This window comes from Pogona vitticeps, chromosome 1, assembly GCF_051106095.1.
Source record: "Pogona vitticeps strain Pit_001003342236 chromosome 1, PviZW2.1, whole genome shotgun sequence".
In the NCBI taxonomy this organism is placed as follows: domain Eukaryota; kingdom Metazoa; phylum Chordata; class Lepidosauria; order Squamata; family Agamidae; genus Pogona; species Pogona vitticeps.
The window spans coordinates 77,678,977-77,701,166 of record NC_135783.1 but is presented as its reverse complement, the minus strand read 5'-3'; the positions used below and the strand labels follow the sequence as shown (position 1 = coordinate 77,701,166).

General features: G+C 40.7%; 1 long non-coding RNA gene across 2 annotated transcripts in view; it reads right to left on the bottom strand.

The window, feature by feature from the left end:
• Positions 1–1,573: 1,573 nt before the first annotated feature.
• The window catches only part of LOC140705995 (uncharacterized), a 24,420-nt gene continuing 3,803 nt past the window's right edge, over positions 1,574–22,190 (bottom strand). Inside the window, exons 2-3 of one of the 2 annotated variants that reach the window (XR_012085666.2) lie at positions 6,297–9,621; positions 1,574–4,901 (exon numbers count right to left, since the gene is read on the bottom strand). This is a non-coding gene — a long non-coding RNA (uncharacterized LOC140705995). Of the gene's footprint in view, positions 4,902–6,296; positions 12,348–22,190 lie in introns of those variants that run through there. The other variant, XR_013540582.1, reaches the window with a different exon arrangement.

Here is a 22,190-nt window from a genome sequence, read left to right as displayed (position 1 = left end):
CTTAGTGGCCTTCATAGACCTTACAAAAGCATTTGACTTGGTTAGCAGGGATGGCCTTTTCAAAATACTTCCCAAGATTGGATGTCCACCTCGTCTCCTTAACATCATCAGGTCCTTCCACGATGGAATGAAAGGCACTGTAGTTTTTGACGGCTCAACATCAGATCCCTTTGACATCCGAAGCGGAGTGAAACAGGGCTGTGTCCTCGCACCAACACTTTTTGGGATCTTTTTTGCTGTCATGCTGAAGCATGCCTTTGGAACTGCAACAGAAGGTGTCTATCTCCGGACTAGATCAGATGGAAAGCTCTTTAATCTCTCTAGATTGAGAGCGAAGACCAAAGTCCAACTGAAATGCATGCGGGACTTCCTCTTTGCAGACGATGCAGCCATTGTTGCCCACTCTGCTGAAGACCTCCAACAACTCATGAATCGTTTCAGCAAGGCCTGCCAAGACTTTGGACTAACAATCAGCCTGAAGAAAACACAAGTCATGGGCCAGGGTGTGGACTCACCTCCCTCTATTACCATCTCCACACAAGAATTGGAGGTTGTTCACGACTTTGTGTACCTTGGCTCAACCATCTCTGACACCCTCTCTCTAGATGTCGAGCTGGATAAACGCATTGGGAAAGCAGCCACCATGTTCTCTAGACTCACAAAGAGAGTATGGCTCAATAAGAAACTGACAACACATACCAAGATCCAGGTCTATAGAGCCTGTGTCCTGAGCACACTCCTGTACTGCAGCGAGTCCTGGACCCTTTGTGCCCGGCAGGAGAGGAAGCTGAACACCTTCCATATGCGTTGCCTACGACGGATTTTTGGTATCACCTGGCAGGACAGAGTTCCAAATAGAGTAGTCCTAGAACGAGCTGGAATTTTCAGCATGCATACATTACTGAAACAGCGACGTCTACGCTGGCTTGGGCACGTTGTGAGAATGGCTGATGGTCGGATTCCAAAGGATCTCCTATATGGAGAATTAGTGCAGGGAAATCGCCCCAGAGGGAGACCACAGCTGCGATACAAGGATATCTGCAAGCGGGATCTGAAGGCCTTAGGAATAGACCTCAACAGATGGGAAACTCTGACATCTGATCGTTCAGCCTGGAGGCAGGCAGTACATCACGGCCTCTCCCAATTTGAAGAGACCCTTGTCCAGCAGGCTGAGGCAAAGAGGAAGTCACAAAGGAAGCAAAACCAGGGAGCTGGACAGGGGACAGATTGGATTTGTCTCCAGTGTGGAAGGGATTGTCACTCTCGAATTGGCCTCCTCAGCCACACTAGACGCTGTTCCAAGTCCTCCATACAGAGCACGCTACCATAGTCTTTCGAGACTGAAGGATGCCTAAGTACTAAAAATATGAATTTACTGTATTTCCTCTTTCGGTAGCTCGTGGCAGGGATCCTATGATGTCTAAACCTAACCATTGGAATGGGGTTGAAATAATAGGTAAAGGGCACAGTTTAGCCCTAGTTTTGTTGTTTCCAGTACCCCTTCTCTGTCACATATCACAAGCCTGACAAAACTGCTTAACTTGCTGACCCATTCCTGGTCAGTAAAAGTTCCTTTCTTCCCTATCTCTCTCAAAACTTTGTCTTCCTTTGCTCTGTTTCAGCCCCACTTCTATATAGCTGGCTCCTCCTCCCAACAGCTCCCTATTGGTTCATGCAAATCCACTGCTGAATATGCATGACAGGGTGATCGCTGCAATATCCAGTAGCTTATCTGTCAGGACTGGTTTTGTAGTGGTAACTGGTGGGAGCTTCAGCTGCAGTTCTGTGCCCACTTAACTGCATGTCAGCTCCACTAAAGCCAATTAGACCTCCAAACAGGAAAAATTGAACTGTTCATCAGGAAGAGTTTCAGAATGTTTCCACCTGTTACCTAAACATAAGGACTGAGCACATAAAATTCCAGTCAAATACGTATTTAAATAAAGACATAACTGTTTCCATAGATCAAGGCAAAGCAGTTGAACTACATGTGGGTGGCCTAGAGACTGTGATTAATGTAAATTAAGCACCTGGAAATTAACTTGATGGATGAAATAGTAAATAAACTTGAATATTCCAGTGGAAATATGAGACAAAAGGATCAGATCAAAATTATTGTGTTAGCATTAAATTTTCAGATGACAAAGACCATCTTCACAGGTGAGACAAAGAGTGTTCATTTACTCCACAATTTGCATTGGATTGGGCACAGATGAATTTGAATTTATCAGGCAAAATCCAAAGAAACAAAACAAGACAAAGCCATGTGGCATCTCAAAGACTAACTATTATATTTTAATGTGAGCTTCCATGGACAATTTATCAGATGCCCTCAATGGGATTCCTCTTGTCTGCAAACTGTTTCTTTTTTAACAAAAGTTTCAGTTCAGTGCTAGAACATACTGTGACAGATTACTAGGGCTCAGGGACTCCATCTCTAGCTGTTGAGCCACACTACCCCATTTATTTTGGAATGGATGAGTCCAAGAGAGTCAAATGGCTAGTCAACCTGCCTGGTCTCAGAGCTTCCCAACACTCCTTGCCAACCCTGACTGGGCAATGGTTCCATGGAGTTCAAAAATTTACAAGGTTAAGCACTCAGCAGCCCTGTGCCCATCTTACAAAGTAAAATTGTCACCACACCCACAAAAGTACCAAGCTCCCAGTAGTTGGTCAAGGGAAGACCTAGTTTTAGTACCACAAACTCTCTGAGTGAAAAATCTAGATCATTGGTTGGAGAAAAAATATATATATTTTTGTAAAGGTAATGAAAAGGCAAAAAGACAACAATTTCAGAAAGTTTAAAAAAGGTTTCAAAAACACTTGGAGCAAAATATATGTGTGTGTGTACAGTATATATATATTTGAGACCAAAGCTGAAGCAGCTGAGAGAACATACCAGTAAACAACAAAAACTAAGCTAATCTACTTAATCCTCACACATCAGCATGGCTGTTAGAATAGTTTCAAAGCATACAGGCACAGCATGTCAGAAAAGCAACTGAGCAACGCATCTCCTAAGAGAAAAACTAAGCCAACTAAAGTACTGTAACTTCTAAATCTCTTTCTTATTACAAAATCTGCCTCTCACAGTGCCCATTACTGTGGACATAAACATACTTGAAAACCAAGTGAAGTGCCCAGAATTTGGATAAAATTAGCTAACCATGTAACATGGCAACCCCCCATGTAGGGAGAACATCTCATTTTGGGGCAAAATGCCTAACAGTTGCAACAATTATCACCCTTCCCAATAGAGCTGACATGTGACATCCCACACAGTGTTATCTACAGCACACATGATACACGGCAAGTTTTTCCAGGCGTTATGCTGGTGCTGCTGGGACTTGTGGAAGGTTCTGTCAGGCCATGGGGATTTTTTTCCCATCCAGTCCCTGGGCCACTGCTGCCAAAGCTTGTGCAACAAGAAAACACACAAGTCAAACTACTGGTTCACCACTCTGTATCTTGCTTCAAACGCCATTATGGGCCCAAGTGCAAGCACACACTGGATCTTTCCCGTCGTCACTTATCAGGTTTAGCTTTTTGGTACACTAGCTGTGCAGAAGGACAAAACGCAAAAACACCACAGTGCTGAGCTAGTGGCCCCTGGTGCATGCTGGGGAAAGAGAAATATATATCTCCAGGTTTTAAAGTCAACAAAGATATCAAAGTTAGAGTGGTGTGATCAATAAAGTGACAGGGATATGACCACAAAACCTCACTGGGGCTAATAATGACTCACCATTATTAATAATTACTAAGGAGTACGGTAATTATTATTAAGTGGAAGTGAGGGAGAAATCATCTGCCCCTATGATACTTTCAAAAGCAGTATTTTAGTTACCATACTCATGATCCAAAATCTGTATCAAGATAATACTTTTATTAGACTACCACAACCCATAACAAAAATTCTATTTCAGATGTTTGTTTCCAGGTAACCGTTAGGCTTGCATACTGGAAAATGGATTCTAGCAAATGGTTTTTATTAATTTGGATCAGAACGCCATCTAGATCAGGGGTGTCCAACCTTTCACCTTCCCTGGGCCACATTAGAAGATGAAAATTTGGTTTGGGCCGCACATACATTTGGTTTGGGCTGCATGGGGGGGCAGCCCTAGCCGTCCTCCGCAACCCCGCTCCAAGCGTGCTTACCGGCAGCTGCGATCTCAGACAGCAGAGGCTGCCAGCTTCGACTCCGGCGGCTTTATGGGGCCAGGAGGGGGTCCACCTATTGACGGGGATGGCGCAATGCAGTCACACAGCCCCCGTCCCCTCCCCTCCCACTCCTTCCTTCCTTCCCTTTCACCTCCTCTATTGTTGTGACATGCCCTGGCCACATTCCGGCCGCAAGCACCGGCAGTGTAACTTGAAACTTTGGAATTTCTTTAAAAATAAAAAATTGCACTGGGCCGCATTACGAGCTGACCTGGGCCGCATGCGGCCCTTGGGCCGCAGGTTGGACAAGCCTGATCTAGATGTTTCCTCCAGTGCAGAGTGGCTGTTCAGCAAAACAGGGCCCATGATGAAGAAAATGGACTGTATAGTCAACAATCCTGTGAACAGCATGACAGGATCCTGGGTTCTCTGACAGCCGAAAATGTGTCCCTCCTCCTCCTCCTCTCCTCCTCTTCTTATTCTTCTTTCTTCTGTTTTGCGCAATTGCTTTATGGTTAGCGGCAGTCAGTTACAGTATATGCAGGTACTTGCCATCTTTTTCGTAAATATACAAGACACATTCTTTCCCTTCAATGTTCTGGTATTTGATGCAGTCTTAACTTGCTTGGCAGCTATTAAGAAGCCATGTTCAAGTGATGAATTTTAAAAGCTTGGGATAGATGCCAAGTTGTTTTCACGAGGAATTCAGAAATGCTGGACCTGTTGCTTGCGGTCAATGCCTTTGGGGATAAATGAAAAATGAAATTCTAACTATGTTTCCAAGTAATCAATAACTAAATGATTACTGCAGAACTGGCTCAACCTATTTTATAGAGCTGGGCAAAAACTAATTCTGTTGTTCTCTTTGCAGCATATTGTATGCAGCTGTGGTAAGGAGGAGGGGAACTTTGGGTCACCCTGATATTCTTGGACTGCAACTCCCAGAAACCCTGGCCAGCACATCTAGTGGTGAAGACTTCAGGGAATTGTAGTCCATGAACACCTGGGTTACTCAAGGTTGGAAACCACTGCTAAAGATGACTGGAGGGAGGAAGAGAAATGTCTGTTCCATTCACTTCTATCTGAATGGAGAAAAAAGTACCAGGATTAGTGCAAAGTCATAGAAATCCACTCATTCTCAAGCAGGTGTAGAGAACTTGTTGTAAGATTGCAGCTCCCATAATTTATCACCATTGCCTCTGCTGACTAGAGCTGATGGGAGCTATGGTCAAAGAGCATCCATACAGAGGAGAATTGGGGAAGCTTCTCTGTGTGTTTTTATGTCTCTGGGTGCGTGGGGTGCCGTTTTATAGCCCAATGAATAAAAAAATCACTAAAAATTAATTGATTCATATTTGTCAGAGGTGTCGCTTCTGATGAATACAAACTGCCAAATTAGTGATTTTTGATGAATGTTGCAATTAATTTATTAATTCATACCTCCCTCTAGTACACGGGCAAAGTACAACTCTTGGAGACTGGAGTTCCCATTTGGGGTCTGACATGAGTGTCAGTGGGGCATGGAATGGGACTGCCACAGCTCCACAGAAACTGTCCCCCCACCCTCCAGTTCCACAATGGTGATGCCTCCCCCTACATATACATCAATGTAGGGAGCTAACTTTACATAGTCTGGTTAGCAGAGGGGTGTGTGTGTGTGTGTGTGTGTGTGTGTGTGTGTGTGTGTGTGTGTGTGTGTGTGTGTGTGTGTGTGTGTGTGTGTCCCATCTCAAGGTTTACAAAAAAAGTCATCCTGTACAGTCTGACAGAGTTCAACCCCCAACACCCCATGAAATATAGTAGAGAGAGGTGTGTTGGAGGTGATGTATTTCTATATTATTTGTTGGCTAATGCATTAGGCACTAAGTGCTTTCTCTTCGGAATTCATATAGCACTAAACTACTACTCCTGGTAAAAAGCAGTATAAATAATAAACTTTGGTTTTAAGAAGAGCAAAAAGATGTGAGAAGCCCTCAAAGTGGAAATGGGTACAAAGTGAGATAAGGAGGAACATGGTCTGCATGTCAGGGAGATTTCTGATAAAATCAGTGTACAATCTAGTCTTTTAAGGGGAAACAAACAATCCAATCTGGAACAGCCCAAAATAATCCCAACAGGACGACGGGTTTACTCACAGGACGTGGAGCATCTTAATCAATGGATTTTAAAGTAAGCCTTCAACTTCAGGTCAAGTTACAGGTGAGCACCGGCTGATGTTATTCTCCTTCACAGCACTTTCTACTTTGTAGCTGGGGAACAATTAATTTGCCCAACTCTATCCAGAGAAAGACAAACAAGTTACACAATATAAATTCATTTATTCTTGAAAGATGCAGTACAAATAACAGCTGCAATTGTTTTTACATTCAGTGTTCTCACAAATAAAATAGCCCAGTGCTAGACTTTTAAAGTGTGTCAGGGATGCACAGGTCAGGTGAAAGGGAAGTCTGAGTCTGTATAGCATATACAATTGGAACATGGGACATGAGAAGTATCTTTTCAATCTATATGGAGAATTTATCATACGGAAAGCCAGACTAGGAGGAGGAATGAAAATAGGTGGAAAAACCATCAATAATTTAAGATATGCATAGGACACTATCTTACTGAAAGCAGCAATGGCTTGAAATGACTTTTCATTAAAGTGAAAAAAGTAAGTGCCAAAGCAGGACAACATTTGAACATTAAGAAGACAAAACTCATGAATACAGAAGAACCACACAACTTTAATGTTGACAATGAAGAAATTAAAATACTGGAAAATGTTGTATATTTTGGTTCAGTCATCAATCCAAATGGAAACTCCAGCCACAAAAATCAGAAGAAGGCAGAGACTTGGAAGGGTGGCAAGAAAGGAATTAGAAAAGTTTATGGAATGTAAGGATGTTTCAATGGAGATCAAGACAAAGATCATCCATAATATTGCATTCCCAAACACTATGTTCAGATGTGTAAGCTGGACAGTGAAGAGGTGTGACAGGGGGAAAATTGATTCATTTAAAATATGGTGCTAGAGGGAAGTTTTGTGGATATGCTGGACTGCCTAAAAAACAAACAAGTGGGTGCTAGAGCAAATCAAGCCTGAATCATCTCTGAAGGCAAAAATGATGAAACTGAGTCTGTTGTACTTTGGGCACAGAATGAAAGTTTCTCTGGAAAAGACAATAATGCTGGGAAAGGTCAAAGGAAGCAGAAAAACAAGAAGACCAAATATGAGATGGATTGACAACTTATAGGAAGTCACAGACTTGAGTTTACAACAGCTGAGCTGAGTTATTATAAGGCAGGGCATGTTGGAGATTGCGAATTGCCATAAATCAGAGATTACTTTCTGGCACATAACAACCGTAGCAGCAGCAACAGTATGGTTTTAACAGTTGAGAGCCATCTTGAGTTCCCCATGAGGAGAAAGGGGACATAGAAATAACATAAACAAATAATCTTACTGTTCCAGTTTATGTAGCATTAATTTCAATATTTAGAATCTGGGGGCGGGGACAAGAGTGCCTTCTGCTTTCCTAACACACTGTTTCTGTCGGGAAAGCCCAAAGGTACTTTTTCAGCAAATGCCTGGGGAAGGAACAGAATGAAGACTACATTCTTCAGTTCATAGGACGGGTGTGGCAGGAATTTCCAGTAGTTGCAGACTTTATCTGGATCATGTAAAAAGCGAAGGGTCATCGGCAACCGAGAGCCTATGTTGAATGGAGGACACCTACACTGAAAGTAAACTCCTTTCCAGTCCCTTGACCTTGCTTCAGATACCTCTGCTCTCTTGCGTTCTTTCTTTTTGGAAACAACATGAACGGGCTGCTGGGCATGGAACTGCTATTAAAGACCAAATGTTTAGCAATTAAACAGCCTAAGTGATGCCAGCATTGCAGACATTCAGCAAGCTGTGTGTTTGAAAATGTTATGTTTCATATACCATGTTTCCCCGAAAATAAAAGAGGATCTTATATTAATTTTTGCTCCCAAAAGCGCATTAGGACTTATTTTCAGGGGATGTTTCATTTTATTTATTTATTTATTTATTTATTTATTTATTTATTTATTTATTTATTTATTTATTTATTTATTTATTTATTTATTTATTTATTTATTTATTTATGTCTCGCCTATCTGGTCATGTCATCTTCTGGTTTCTGCACAATGCTGCACAATGGTGGAGGGCGGGGTTTTACTTAACTAGGACTTATTTTTAAGGTAGGGCTTATACTACGCATCCTGAAAAATCATACTAGGGCTTATTTTCAGGTTAGGTCTTATTTTTGGAGAAACAGGGTAGGAAATATCAAGATATGTCTTTGTGCAACATGCTGAATTAATGTGAAGAACTTCACAGGATTTGACCACACTATACATCTGCTCTCAAACAGAACAGCAATAGAGAGCTATTACAGCAGAAGTAAAGCTGTTCTGCCAGAGCATGATGAAGAGGCTTATAGATGTAGGCCTTTTGGGGAAAGTTGGATGTGAGAGAAAAGACACTCAAACTAAAGAGAAAGAGTCTAGTGCAAATTGTCCAGGCTTATCTCCTTGAAATCAAAAGAATTTACAGTGGTGCCTCGCTTGACAAAATAATCTGTTCCAGCAAAATCACTGTAGAACGAAATCCTTGTCAAGCGAAAATAAAAAACCCATTGAAATGCATTCCAATGGGCTAAATACCTAATCGTCCAGCAAAGATCCTCCACAGGGCGGCCATTTTCCGGTGCCTGTAAAGCGAAAAATGCCTCCTAAAAACAGCGGGGAGCCATTTTGCACAGCGGGCGGCCATTTTGAAACCCGACGATCAGCTGTTTTCAGATCATTGTAATGTGAAGAATCAGTTCCCGAAGAAGGGAACTGATTGTCGTAAAGCGATTTTTGGCCATTGAAACATTGTTTTGTGATAGCTACCTCACCATCAAGCGGATCCATCATTTAACGAGGTAATCGTTAAGCGAGGCACCACTGTACATTAATTGTGGCTAACTTGTGGCATTGCTTTCAATCAAATGTAATCGCAAGTAGATTTAGCTGTAGTGAGTCTTTGTAGTCTTCATATAGTCATAGGGTGGGAAATGAATCCAAAGATCATGAGCCCACCTCCTGCTGGTGCTGGAAATCTGTGACCTTTGGACTGAAATGTGTATTTTAATGCAAAGCATAACTGTTGAAAACTTCTGTGTATGCACCTAGAACTGTGTAAGATGGGATTAACTGCAAAACCCTTTTCTCCCCATTCCCTAGAGATAAGCAGTTGCCTCACATATGAGTCTTAAATCACTCATATATTGCACATATCAAAGTCCATGCTGCTTATGGAGAGAGAGAGAAAAAAGGATATTTCCAAACTCTCAACAAAATTCTCAACAACCATTGTGATAATCACCTCCTTGAGGCACCTACATTTTGTGCCCTCACAAAGGTTCCAGTCGTGTTTTCCTTTCACTGCCACCAGTGGATTACCTCAATCTACAAAATAAATGACGTTTGATCAGACACTTGTATGGTGAATTCAAACAAAACTTATTTATTAAAGTGAAGTCAATTTACTAATTACAGAAGTTCTTCAGATGTACATACTATTTTCTCGCCATATAATTTCCACCTTCTCTATCTATTTATCTTAACCAGTCTCTAACTCAATCTCTATCTCTTCTGCCTCTGCCTCTGACTAACTCACTGACTCTCCTGACTAACTGACTCCTCCTCTCAGGCTCCACCTTTTTACCTCTCTCTCAGCTCTGTCTCTCAACCACATTAGCATCGGCGCTGCCTCTAAACCACATTAGCATAGACATGAATAATACATGACTTATACCTAACAAAGGGTGAACACTACAACCATGTTATCATACCATCCTGGAGGCGGAGCTTGGTCGCAGTGAAGCCAGCAGCTGCCGGAAACAGCTCCCAGGAACAGCTGAAACCGCTCGGTCTGGGGTCCCTCTAGAAAGGGGGGACCGAAGGGGAGACCAGGAGAGGTCTACCTGAAGCAGTTGGTGAGCCCAGATTGTAGAAGATTGGGCAGCAACCTGATTTTTCTTCCCTCTGAAAATTCACCCGAGCACAGATAGGAGACCATTTTATGAAAGCTGTGAGAAACTCCACCCCCAATTCCCTGAGGAGAGGAGAACAAAAATACGGCTGAAAATACACAGTAACAAAGTAAGCCTTTGATTTATGAATAACCTCATTAAGATGTAAAAGAAACTAGTGTGGACTGAAAGAAGAGAGAAGGAGTGGTGAGTCGTGCTTGCCAGCCTGCCTCTTCAAAGCGAAACTGATTCTTAAACAGCAGGCTGGCTCAAGGTCACAGACGGGCAGTGAGACAGAAAAATTTTGTGTTTCTGGAAAAAAATCCCAGAGGAAATACTACTGAACAGACTTTAAGGGACTGAAATTTTGTGAATGCTGCTTAGTCTGGATTTTTCTTCCTAGTTTGTGTGGGACTTTGAAAATAAAATCTTGTCTTCGGAGCAGGGGGAGTTACCCTGTGAGCTATTTAGCTACAATAGTCAGAAAAGGTGATGTTAAAAATCAGATTACTGTCCTGGATTCAATTTTATCTCCCCCAAACTGAAGAAAATAGAGTCACAGAAACAAGAGAAGGGTACTGAGAAAATATGGGAAGTGCTAGAAATGGATACTTTTTCAGGCGTGCTGAACGTATGTCCAAGACAGAAGGAAATTGAAAGAGGGGATATATTTTATAATTGGTCTCGATTTCCTGATAGAGTTGGAATAACTTAGATTTAAATTAAAACATGAATATAAGCTGATATTTAGAGGATAATCAAAGAGTAAAAAAAGAGTATAAAGTTGCTGTTTTTTGCATTGAAAAATGATTAGATGCTTGTATACTTAATATGACTAGATTGGATGATTGTATACTTTGTGTTCTCCTATCCTTAAAACCCTTTTCCCATCCCTTCCACTTCCTTTTACCTTTTGTATTCCTTACCGTATTCCTAGTAGTTTAAAAATAAAATATTTAAAAAGCGACCACACCATCCCAAAATAGGGATGAAGCCAATCCTAAGGGTAAGCAAAACAAGAGATTAATGTTTATTTCTAAATCAGTGTAATTAGAAAAAAAATCAAGTAGATAGAAGTATTAAAAATTGTCCGTGGATTTTTAAATGAAAACGAACACAAAGCGTCCATAAATATCATCAAATAGATTGCAGATGGGGTGGTGGGGGTGGGCAAATGAGACCACAAATATGCCACAAGCAGTAAATTCAAATTGACCAACTGCTGCAGTTCCTATGTATCATAGCTGAAATAGGTCAAACTAAACACAGAGAGGAAAACAAACAAACAAATAAATGCATATTTCCTCTCATTGACATTCTGAGAATGGGATTTCTGTAGAAGTAAATGTGCCAGAAATCAAATTTGCAAAGTCAACTTATTTTTACCTTTAATTGACCAATCACAAAAGAAGCAAAGTAAATTAAAGTTATACAGCTGAGGAAGATCATGTGCTATGGAACACATTTTTCACCACTTGATGGACCACTTCTTCTAAGTACATACTAAGAACATTGTAAAGTTCAACCCTCATATCTAAATGGAAAAAATTTAGCCTGAATGTGCAGAAATGTAAGTTTTGGAGTCTTCAAGACCTTGGCATGTCTGGGCATGTTCTTTGTTAGGAGAACATTCTAATACACAAGTGGAGAAAGGAGAGAGCTTCTTTTGTCACAGGAACCTAAGCATATGCATAAGAAAATATATTTTCTATTATAGATGGGCACAAATCAGAAAAATGGTACTTTGTTCTGATGCATGATTCATGAAGGTTGACAATTTTATAATTTTTTTCTGATGAATCGATGAATCAATTTGTCAATTCATTTTTTTAACTTTAAAATCCTACAAAATGTCCACCAAGAGACACCATATTTGCAGGGAAGCTTTCCCTCACTCTCCTCTACAATCCCCCCATGTTTGGTGAACATTGGGTGTTCCACATCCAAGTTATACACCCACAAAGTGTGTTCCACCTGGGAAGTGCCCTTTAGCAACTGGCTTGGAGAAACCCAATCTTCACCAGTCTTGGAGGGATTGTAGAGGAGAGTCATTAGAAGCCTCTCTGTGTTTTTGGTGTACAGTGGTGCCTCGCTTAGCAATGTTAAGTCGTTCCAAAAAAATCGCTGCTAAGCGATTTCATCACTAAGCGAAATGCGGTTTCCCATTGAAATGCATTGAAAACTGGATAATCTGTCCCAACAGGAACAAATTGCCATCCTTAAGTGAAAATCGCCACAGGAAACATCGCTAAGCGAAACGCGGTTCCCCAATTGAAACCTATTCAATGCACCTCAATGGGGGAAAAATACAACAACAAATTAAAAGAGTCAGAACAAAGTCAAATTTGGTTAACAAAGGGTTTATTAAGTGCACTTTATGATTTCAAACATTTTAAACAGTAAACTTTAACTTTATAAATAATAGAAAAACATTTTAAAAAACAGCAAACATGAGGCTGTTTAAACCATCGTTAAGCGAAACAAGGGATCCAAAATTTAATCGCTATGCGAAGCATGGTCCCAGCCATTGCTAAGCGAAAATCGCCCATAGGTACCATCGCTAAATGAAGCGCAAAAACACTCTGAAAAAGTCATTGCTAAGTGATTTCATCGCTTAACGGAGCGCCCGTTAAGCGAGGCACCACTGTATATAGGTGCCTAAGGGGCTGTTTTATAGACACATGAATCAAAAAATTAAAAAATCGCTAAAAATTCACTGATTCGTATTCATTCGGGGCATTGATTCATACAAATATGAACCACCAAATTAGCAATGTTTGAACAAATTTTGTGATTCATTTTTTAATTTGTGCCCATCTCCATTTCCTATCTATAATTAAAACTCACCTATCTCATTGTAGTAAGCACTTCTATGTTTTTTTACAGTGTTTGGCTATAAATGATCTACAGGGGTACAATGAGCTGAAAGCATAAACAGTTTAGATTGATAGGTGGATCTCACATATGTCTTTGCATTCTACATTCTATTCTTCATCAAATATGGAAATTCATTATATATTTTAAAGATGTATTATGATTATATCTTGCAGAGATTCTAGGCGCAACATCTATTTGGCACTGAGTTCCAAAAGGATGAATCCATTTTTGGAGACTATGCTCCAAAACGCATTGAAATAATAAGTCCTCTGCAAATGATCAGTTCAGACCTTTGGAAAGAGCCATCTGTCCCTCTTACAGCAGACTGCTGGATGAGATCAAGGGTGTATGCTGTCTTTTGACCCTAAGACCCCAACCCCACTCATAGCTGGCAGAGTAGCCCTCCTCCAAAGGGGATATGACTCTCAAAAGGAGGAAAAAGGGTTCTCGGTCCCTGTTCTAAACAATGGAGCAGATAACCATGTAACCAATAAGAGGAGATGTAGCCCTTGAAACTGTACTCAGAATCTGAACATCCTGAGCCCAAATCCAATATCCGATCTATTCTAACCCATCTGAGGCATGTCTCTTTCCATATTCATTTTAGTAGGCACAAATCTTCATGGGTATTCCTCTGAACACACATGCACTTTCAATGAAAATATTGGTGTACAGAGATTATACATTTAAAATAGCTATGTTTATATCTTAGTAAGCATTATCATTCATTATATCTGACCCACTGAAAACTATTTGTGAAGCAGTTAAAACTATACTAATTATGTATTGATCCTAGAATTTATAACCATAAATTCAGCATTATGCTCAGCACATATGTGGGTGGGAAAATACCCAGCATCTAGCTCAGTCATACTGTAATTACTTTCAAAAGAGGAAATTCTTCACCAAAGTGAGACAGTTCATTAAAATTAAACAAAACGTTTCAGTTGGTGAAGTTCCCTCCTGAAAAAAAACAGGGCTATTTATATTTTCTGTAGTGCAAACATCAACAGGATATCAACTTCTCATTTTCAAGAGGATAAATATGAGTTGGAAAAAAACGGGAAACAAACTGTGGAAGATTTCTCTTTTCTCATGCCTCAAAGAACCCTCAAATGTCTTATTTTCTTAGTAGTGGATGTTGGTTTTCTTTTGGGAACATCACATTCCCACCTGAAACAGATTTTTGTACTAAAGAAGGTCAAATAAGAATTGTCTACTCCATAAGTTCAACACCTGGACATCATGACAACATGGAATTCAAGAGAATTGCTTTCCTCCTAGGTCCATAGTTTATTGCTTTCCTCCTAGGTCCATAGTAGATTGATCAGTCTAGCAAACACTGGCCCTCTGGTTTGTCTCCTTTCAAGCCAGATAAATACAGTAATCCAGTTAATTTTGTAAATTATAGTTAATTTTGTGTCTTTTGGGGAGAGAAACAAACCTGAGAGGCAGCTGGGTTTTTTAAGCCTGCAGTTAGCTTAGTCCCAGAATGGGAATTACACAGTCTGTGAACTACATGTAGTCCCAGGCCATTTTTGGGGACCCTGAGGGAGAGGGAGAGGAAAGAGAACTACCACTTCTGAATGTTTCCAGAAATACCAAATATAAGGAAGTCTCCAGGACTTACAGTTCTACTTTTAAAAAACAGATTTAATAACATCTCACCAGTCCTGCTTTTCCCCCCTTTATACTATTGCAGAGGTTTGAATTTCTGGCAAAATTCTCTTTTGTCTACACAGTAGACGTACATAGTTCCCCAGAGAAGAATAGCCTCAAGTTCCCCAGAGTCCACCCCTTTCTCATTAATTGGCACTTAATTTCTCAATAAAGCAGTCTATTTGTAGGAGAAAGAATTTAATTTTTTTTATAGTTGTTTAAAATTACAGGTGTGTATATACTGCTTTCTTAACTGCACACATACTAGCAACCAACTGAACAGATCGACAGCAACAAGCAACTGCCAACAACCAATGAAAGAAAAGGTTCATAGAACACTTAGCACAGGGGTGAGGCTCTCTTTGAATTCAAAAGCTGGAAGGGACAATTGCTTAGTGCTGGACAGACAATCATCCTAGTCTAGATAAGTCTCTCCCAGTCACTCAAACTATTGACAGCATGCAATGTTGTAGATAAAACTCCAACATATACTGAGAGAAGGAGTACAGTGTTGCTGGGTGTCTTGAGGAGGGAAGTTGGCATCTTAAGTTCATCTTAACTGCTACAACTGCAAGTGAAAGCAATTGGGCAGCTCACACTCATATGCTACTAGTCAATAATAAATCAAGGTGCCCATAAACATTAAATGCACGCAAAAGACCAGCTAATGATACCCATCAATCACAGTGACAGATAATCTCTCCCTCTTATCACAACAATACACCCACAACAACAACAAAAAAAACATTGATCACCACAATCACCCATCTTCTGAAAAGGACAAAAACTGATCCCACAGCTATAAATACTCAACTATCCAAACAAACTGCACCAGAGCACAGAGTTCTGGCTCCTGTCCTCTGAAGATGCTGGCCACAGAGACTGGCGAAACGTTGGGAAGAACAACCTTCAGAACGTGGCCAAAGAGCCAGAAAAATCCACAACAACCATCTGTCCATAAACTGTAAAACAGTTATGGAATGGGGGCCTCACTTGTAGATATAGTCCATGATCACTGTACCTGACTTAATGGCTAGGATATCCAGTTAGAAGGACCAAGAAGCAAATAATGTAAAAGAAGGACATCCATCTGCCTGAGACCTGGACTATGTGCTCTGTGTTGGGGAAACTACTGTTTCTCAAGATTTTCTCGGCACCCAAATGATCTTGGACTACAATTTCTGGAGACCTTGACCATTGTCTTTGGGAGATCCATACTTGTATACCTCTGGAGTAAATACTATAATGGACTCACCGGACACTTCATCTATCATGGCAGCCCATAGATAGATAGATAGATAGATAGATAGATAGATAGATAGATAGATAGATAGATAGATAGATAGATAGATAGATAGATAGATAGATAGATAGATAGATAGATAGATAGATAGATAGATAGATAGATAGATAGATAGATAGATACATACATACATACATACATACATACATACATACATACATACATGACAGACAGACAGACAGACAGACAGACTGACTGACTGACTGACTGACTGACTGATTGATTGATTGATTGATTGATTTGTGAAGTGCTGTCAGGCTGCTTGCAATTGCCTATGGTATTTTACATACGATAGTGCAGCTTATATATTGTGTTTCACAACTGAACATTAAATATTGTAAATTAAATATCAAAAGTGAAAAATAAGCTATTCAGCCTGCTTATGAAGATTTGGTAGACATCATAACATACCTTTCCACATTTAACAATAGCAAAATATAAACTGCAGGTATCTAAATAAACTAAAACCTATTTCAAGGTGGGGCATATGCTTTGCATGCATAAAGTATCCAATCCCTGGCATCTTCAGTTAGAAGAATTAGGCAGCAAGTTTGTGAAAGTATCTGGAAAGTTGCTGGGGGAAGTGGAATGAATGGCCATAAAACATAGATGGGATAGAGGGACATAGTAAATGGCAGTATTCTATGTTCCAGTTGGCCGCTTCTGACAAGAAGGTCAGCCCAGAGCAATGATTCATAAAGGGATGCAACAGGTCGCTGCCTCTGAGGCTAGTCATTCTGCTGTCTCCCTATGTCAGGAGTGACTGAATAGTCTGTCTCATCATACCTGATCCAGAATGACTGTGTTCCAGAAGAAGCATCTTAATCACACAGAGTCATACTGGGCAACCACCTTCCCAGTTGGACACTTTGGACACACAGAAGCTTTGGAAATAGTTAACAGTTTCTCATGGCACCCTCACAGATCCCTTGTGACACACAGGCAAAGTCAAGGAATGATTTGTTTATTCACTTTGGTGTTTTGATGTTCTCTTTTGGAACAGAATTTTTTGTATTCTCAAAGGTTTTCACGGCCGGGACCTGATGGTTGTTGTTGATTTTCTGGGCTGTTTGGCCATGTTCTTAAGGTTTTCTTCCTAACATTTCACCAGTCTCTGTGGCCGGCATCTTCAGAAGACAGGAGTGAGAATCCCATCTATGCTCTCTTGCAGTTTGTTGGATAGTTGAGTACTTACAGTATAGCTGTGGGATCAGCTTTTGTCCTTTTCCGGAGATTGGGTGATTAGCTGGTCTTTTGTGTGAAAAGTCTAAAACTCAAAGTCTAAAACTCAACAAAGCCTGGCTCCCAGCACTGAAAAATACAGCCTGCAAAAGGTCAATGAACTCTACCAGTGATCACTGCACAGAAAAGACCAGCTAACGACACCCATCAATCACAGTGACAGATCATCTCTCCCCCTTATCACAATAATACACCCATAACAAAAACATGCTGATCACCATAATCACCCAATCTCCTGAAAAGGACAAAAGCTGATCCCACAGCTATAAATACTCAACTATCCAACAAACTGCAAGAAAGTATAGATGGAGTTCTCACTCCTGTCTTCTGAGACTGGTGAAATGTTAGGAAGAAAACCTTAAGAACATGGCCAAACAGTCTGGAAAAACCACAATAACCACAGAATTTTTGTTTGTTTGTAAACTGTCTTTCATTGTGATAGATTCCAGGTTGATGCACCACATAAATAACCAATTATTTCAGAAATAAGTTCCAAGTAAAATTATAAAACAATTTAAAAATAAAACTAACATAGCAGAGTAAGGTCCAAAAACATAATATAATAGAAGTGACAGTATAAAAACCAATCCAGACCAGCAATCCAAATAAAACAATTTAATTCATTTTATGCACACCAAAAAAGGACCAATCAGAATAATAATGTAGATCAACAACAGGTAAAAGCAGAGGAAAGTAAGTATCCTGTTGCTTAAATATGAAGGTTAAAATCCCATAAGTGTCTCTCCCTTATGTGGTTCCCTGTTGCATGACCAATTGTGTGACCAAGCTCTCAACCAGTGTGAGGACAGGCAGAGAACAGACATCCAGTTGGAATGGGCTGTATGTGTGATGAACTATTTTCCCATCCTCTCTTCAGTTAAGAAGCAGGATGCTAGCCAAAGCATTTCAGGACCACTTTAAAAAAAAAAGGGGGGGGGGAAGCAAACATACCTTCCATCAGATAGAATCCCTAAAATCTGAGGCCATCATTGAAAATCTGACACCAATCTAATTTAACTGAGTGTGCATTTGGGAATAAGAGTTACACAGCTTGGCTTGTCTGTTAATGTAAGTAGGTCTGTCATTCCATTTTTGTCTTGAAATCACTCCAGTGACTTATTAAATTAAAAATAGTGTGTCAGGAGGTCCCCAGTTTGGACAGAGGCCTTATGTCCTATAGCCAGAGATGGGAAGCATGTCTTTGTTTTCCTCTGGCCATGTTGACTGTGGAATTCTGAAAGCTGTAGACCCAATCAAACATTTTTAAATCTCTTGACTATACCAGGGATCTAAATGTGGCCGTCCAACTGCTTTTAAGCAAAGCAAAAAAGACATCAACCAAGCTGATCACACATCATTTTGACTAGGGCTCAGATGATCTATGCCTTTGCTGTCTGCATATGGAACTGATCCACACAGGTAGAAAACCCAAAGCCCCTTGGGATGGAGGCAGGGTTCTTGGGGCCAAAGTATATGGTGCAGTTATTTGATCATTAGAAGATGAAACCTGCTAGTTTTTTTTTTTAAAAAAATGAGATTTGTGATGAAATAATTGTACTTGCAAATGAAGTCTGTGCATGACTTCTGATGACCAATTACAAAACAAAGTAAGGTGTGAAAACCCATGCCATTGACAATTATACATCCTCAGCACTCAAGAAATTCCATCTTGTAATAAGCTATCTCTAGCATTTTTCCTGTTGTTACACTTTTATTGAATTGCAAATCAATGAAACTTTACAAATGCATCTTAAATCTCTGTTGCCTACTTACTGTAACAGAGCTACTGCTTGGGGCACTGTGGGATGTGAAAGGTTACCAACTAATTTCTGCTGTTATTTTACCCTGCCCCCAAGCTTCCTGTTGACATCAGACAGCTTCTTCTGCCCTCAAAATGGAACTAGAGAGTACAGAAAAAGTAATGAAATGACCACAATAGCTCAGCTTCCTTCAGTGATAAAACATGTAAACTGACTGAGAATGGGGAAGGGTGGAAAGAGAACTTTGTGATCAGTGATTGATAAAAATCACAAATCGTGTGCAGAGTGAAAGAATTGTTCAAACTCCCACAACATTATTCAGTGAAACAGGCAGAGGCAGCTTTAAGTACAGGTGTATTTTAAACTACAGCATTAAAGGCCTTAAATGGAGATTATAATCTTAATCTTAGAACTGCAGAGCAGGAAGGGACCCTCTAGATCAATGAGTCCAGCCTCTGTCAAGGAGACACAATGGAGAATCAAACTGTACCAGGAAAATAGGAAAATATACGGCCCTCCTGAAGTTCCTGGATTGCCTCTCCCACCATCCTTCATTTTAGGCCATGGTGGCAGGGCAGGAGCAGACTGTATTTGCCTGCTAGGCACACTACCTCAAAGAATTGTTATAAGGATGAAATTTGGAGGAGGAAACCCAGTAGAGGGAAGGAAGGAAGGAAGGAAGGAAGGAAGGAAGGAAGGAAGGAAGGAAGGAAGGAAGGAAGGAAGGAAGGAAGGAAGGAAGGAAGGAAGGAAGGAAGGAAGGAAGGAAGGAAGGAAGGAAGGAAGGAAGGAAGATCCCTAGCTCTGATACGGCACAGAGCAGACAGTCCAGCACATTCTGTTCAAGACCAGTGAGTCAAGGTAATTTAACAACTGATGTTATGACACTCTATATGCCCCACAGAGATTCCTGCAGATTCACTTCAAGGGTTCTTCTGAGCATTATTAGAAAACACTTTGGTTTGCATATGGAATTGAGTTTTAACCACTTGAGTCTTTCATTCCGTGTCATAATGTAGTATAAAGTCAGAATCCACCACTATAGCAAAGTCTGAACAAGCAAATCCCACATTGCCTCAGGCTTTTTCTTCAGCAGCATTCCATGGACATATTTGCCTGATGTTAAATATACTAATCTCCACATTTCTTTGGCCTAACTGTAAGCATAATAACCAGGTAGGAATGTGCCTCGGTGTCTTGAGCCCTTGGTAAGTGCCTGAGCAACCAGCAGAGATGAACACAAAGCAACAAAATTAGCATGCACAGTCAATCACCCTCTTACAGTGATAAGTGATACAGAAACCTATGACAAAAGCATTCCTGCTGTGCAAGTTATACCTGCATGCCTAGATTTTTCTAACCCAGAGCTTACTTTAAAAGAGAGAGAGAGAGAGAGAGAGAGAGAGAGCTACAGAGGAATGACTTGTGCTTACCTCTTAGGGATATTCAAGCCAATAATAAACATGTGATGTTCAGCTACCCCTTCACCCAGAAATTCAAACAGATCCTCCCCATTTTTATTAGAAAGCCCAGAATTCCCTAAGAAGTATATTTATGCTGGCTGCGAAATTCTGAGAGCTGTGATCTAAAAAAGTAATTTTTTAAGGTTTTGTCCTCAACTCTCAGCTGAGAACGGCAGTGAAGAATACCACAAAGCCTGCTTGCTTTTTCTTTGGACTTCTTTCCAAGATGCAAATGAATGCATCTGAAGGTGTGTCTTGGAACCCAACATTCACAAATCCAGTGGGAAGGAACCACCTATACCTTAGGCTGTAATCCGTGCTGTGGTTCCTGGGAGGGTGCCCAGGGACAAGAGGATTCATGAGTTCTCCCTTTCCAAAAGAGAAGTGAGGGTGAGGAGGGGACCTGGTGGTGAAGCCTCCCTCCAATGCTGCAGAAAGACCCAGAAACATAACATCAGGAACAGGCACAAGAATATGTGCTAGGAGTGATTGGAAGGTGCACTGAGAAAAGGTGTGGATTATCCATGTCATCTCTTCTTGAGCTGGCCAGCATCAGTCCCTTCTCCTTGCTTCCAAGGGGAGGACACTTGTTTTGAAAAGGGGGAAACCGAAACCCCAACAGAGAACGTGCAACTCTGCCTTCTCTGCCTTGCTAGGTTCTGGATCTGCTGGCATTTCTATCATCAGAGCTATCTGTAGTGTGGAGCTGGATTACCTCATTAGTGTCTGCTATCGTCCTTTCCAGTGTCATTGAAGCAACCAACATGAATTTGACCAAAATCCGGGAAGCAGTAGAAGACAGGAGGGCTTGGCGTGATCTGGTCCATGGGGTCACAAGGAATCAGACACAACTTAACAACTAAACAACATCATCCTTTTTTCCTGGGATGGTTGTATGTGAACTGCTGCCTTCTCCTCTTCACTGTGGAGTTTAACCCTGTTCTAGTCTCAATGGCTTTTGAACCATGTTGGTCTCATCCTGCCTCATAGCAGAATCTTGCGTGGACATGTACCCACTGGACAATTCAGGAAGCACCACAAGATCCCCATTCCCAAATGCAAAGACAGCCGAGTTCCTAGCCTCATTGCAACTCTCCCTGTTTAACTCTCTGAGTTGCAGACATCCATGGCCCACTTCCATCCACAAGCTTGACATTGCCCATATGTCCCCATATTAGTCATACAGCCATGTATGGCCTTCCTCTAAGTGTATTCATTGGTCTTGTACTGAACCATTGTCAGTTCCTCATCTTTAATTACTTCATCTTTCCTGTTCTTACTCAAGAATATTATCTTTTTCAGCGCCTTTCCCCAACTGTGTTGTATAATGGCCTTCTGTGTATGTTTCTTCAGAGATAAAAGCATATTTCCTGAATTAGAACGATGGCCTTTATTTTGCAAACTTGGAACTGGTTGCACAGTTCAAAGACCAAAGGGGAAATCCAGCTAAACACAATGGCAATGTTCATCTTCTGCTCTATAAAAAGCAGAAATCCTTGTTCTTTTAAAGTTTGCAGGATCATAGAAAAAGAAAGAAAAGGAAATCCCATGTACTGTACAAAACATCAGTCAGCTGCAAGAAACAAACACTGCCCCATTAAAAAAAGGTAACACCTCCCACAACAGTAACAATTCACAAGCACCCACATTTCCTAGCACAAAACTGCTGCAAAGTCATAACCAAAACCCTCTTAAAAAT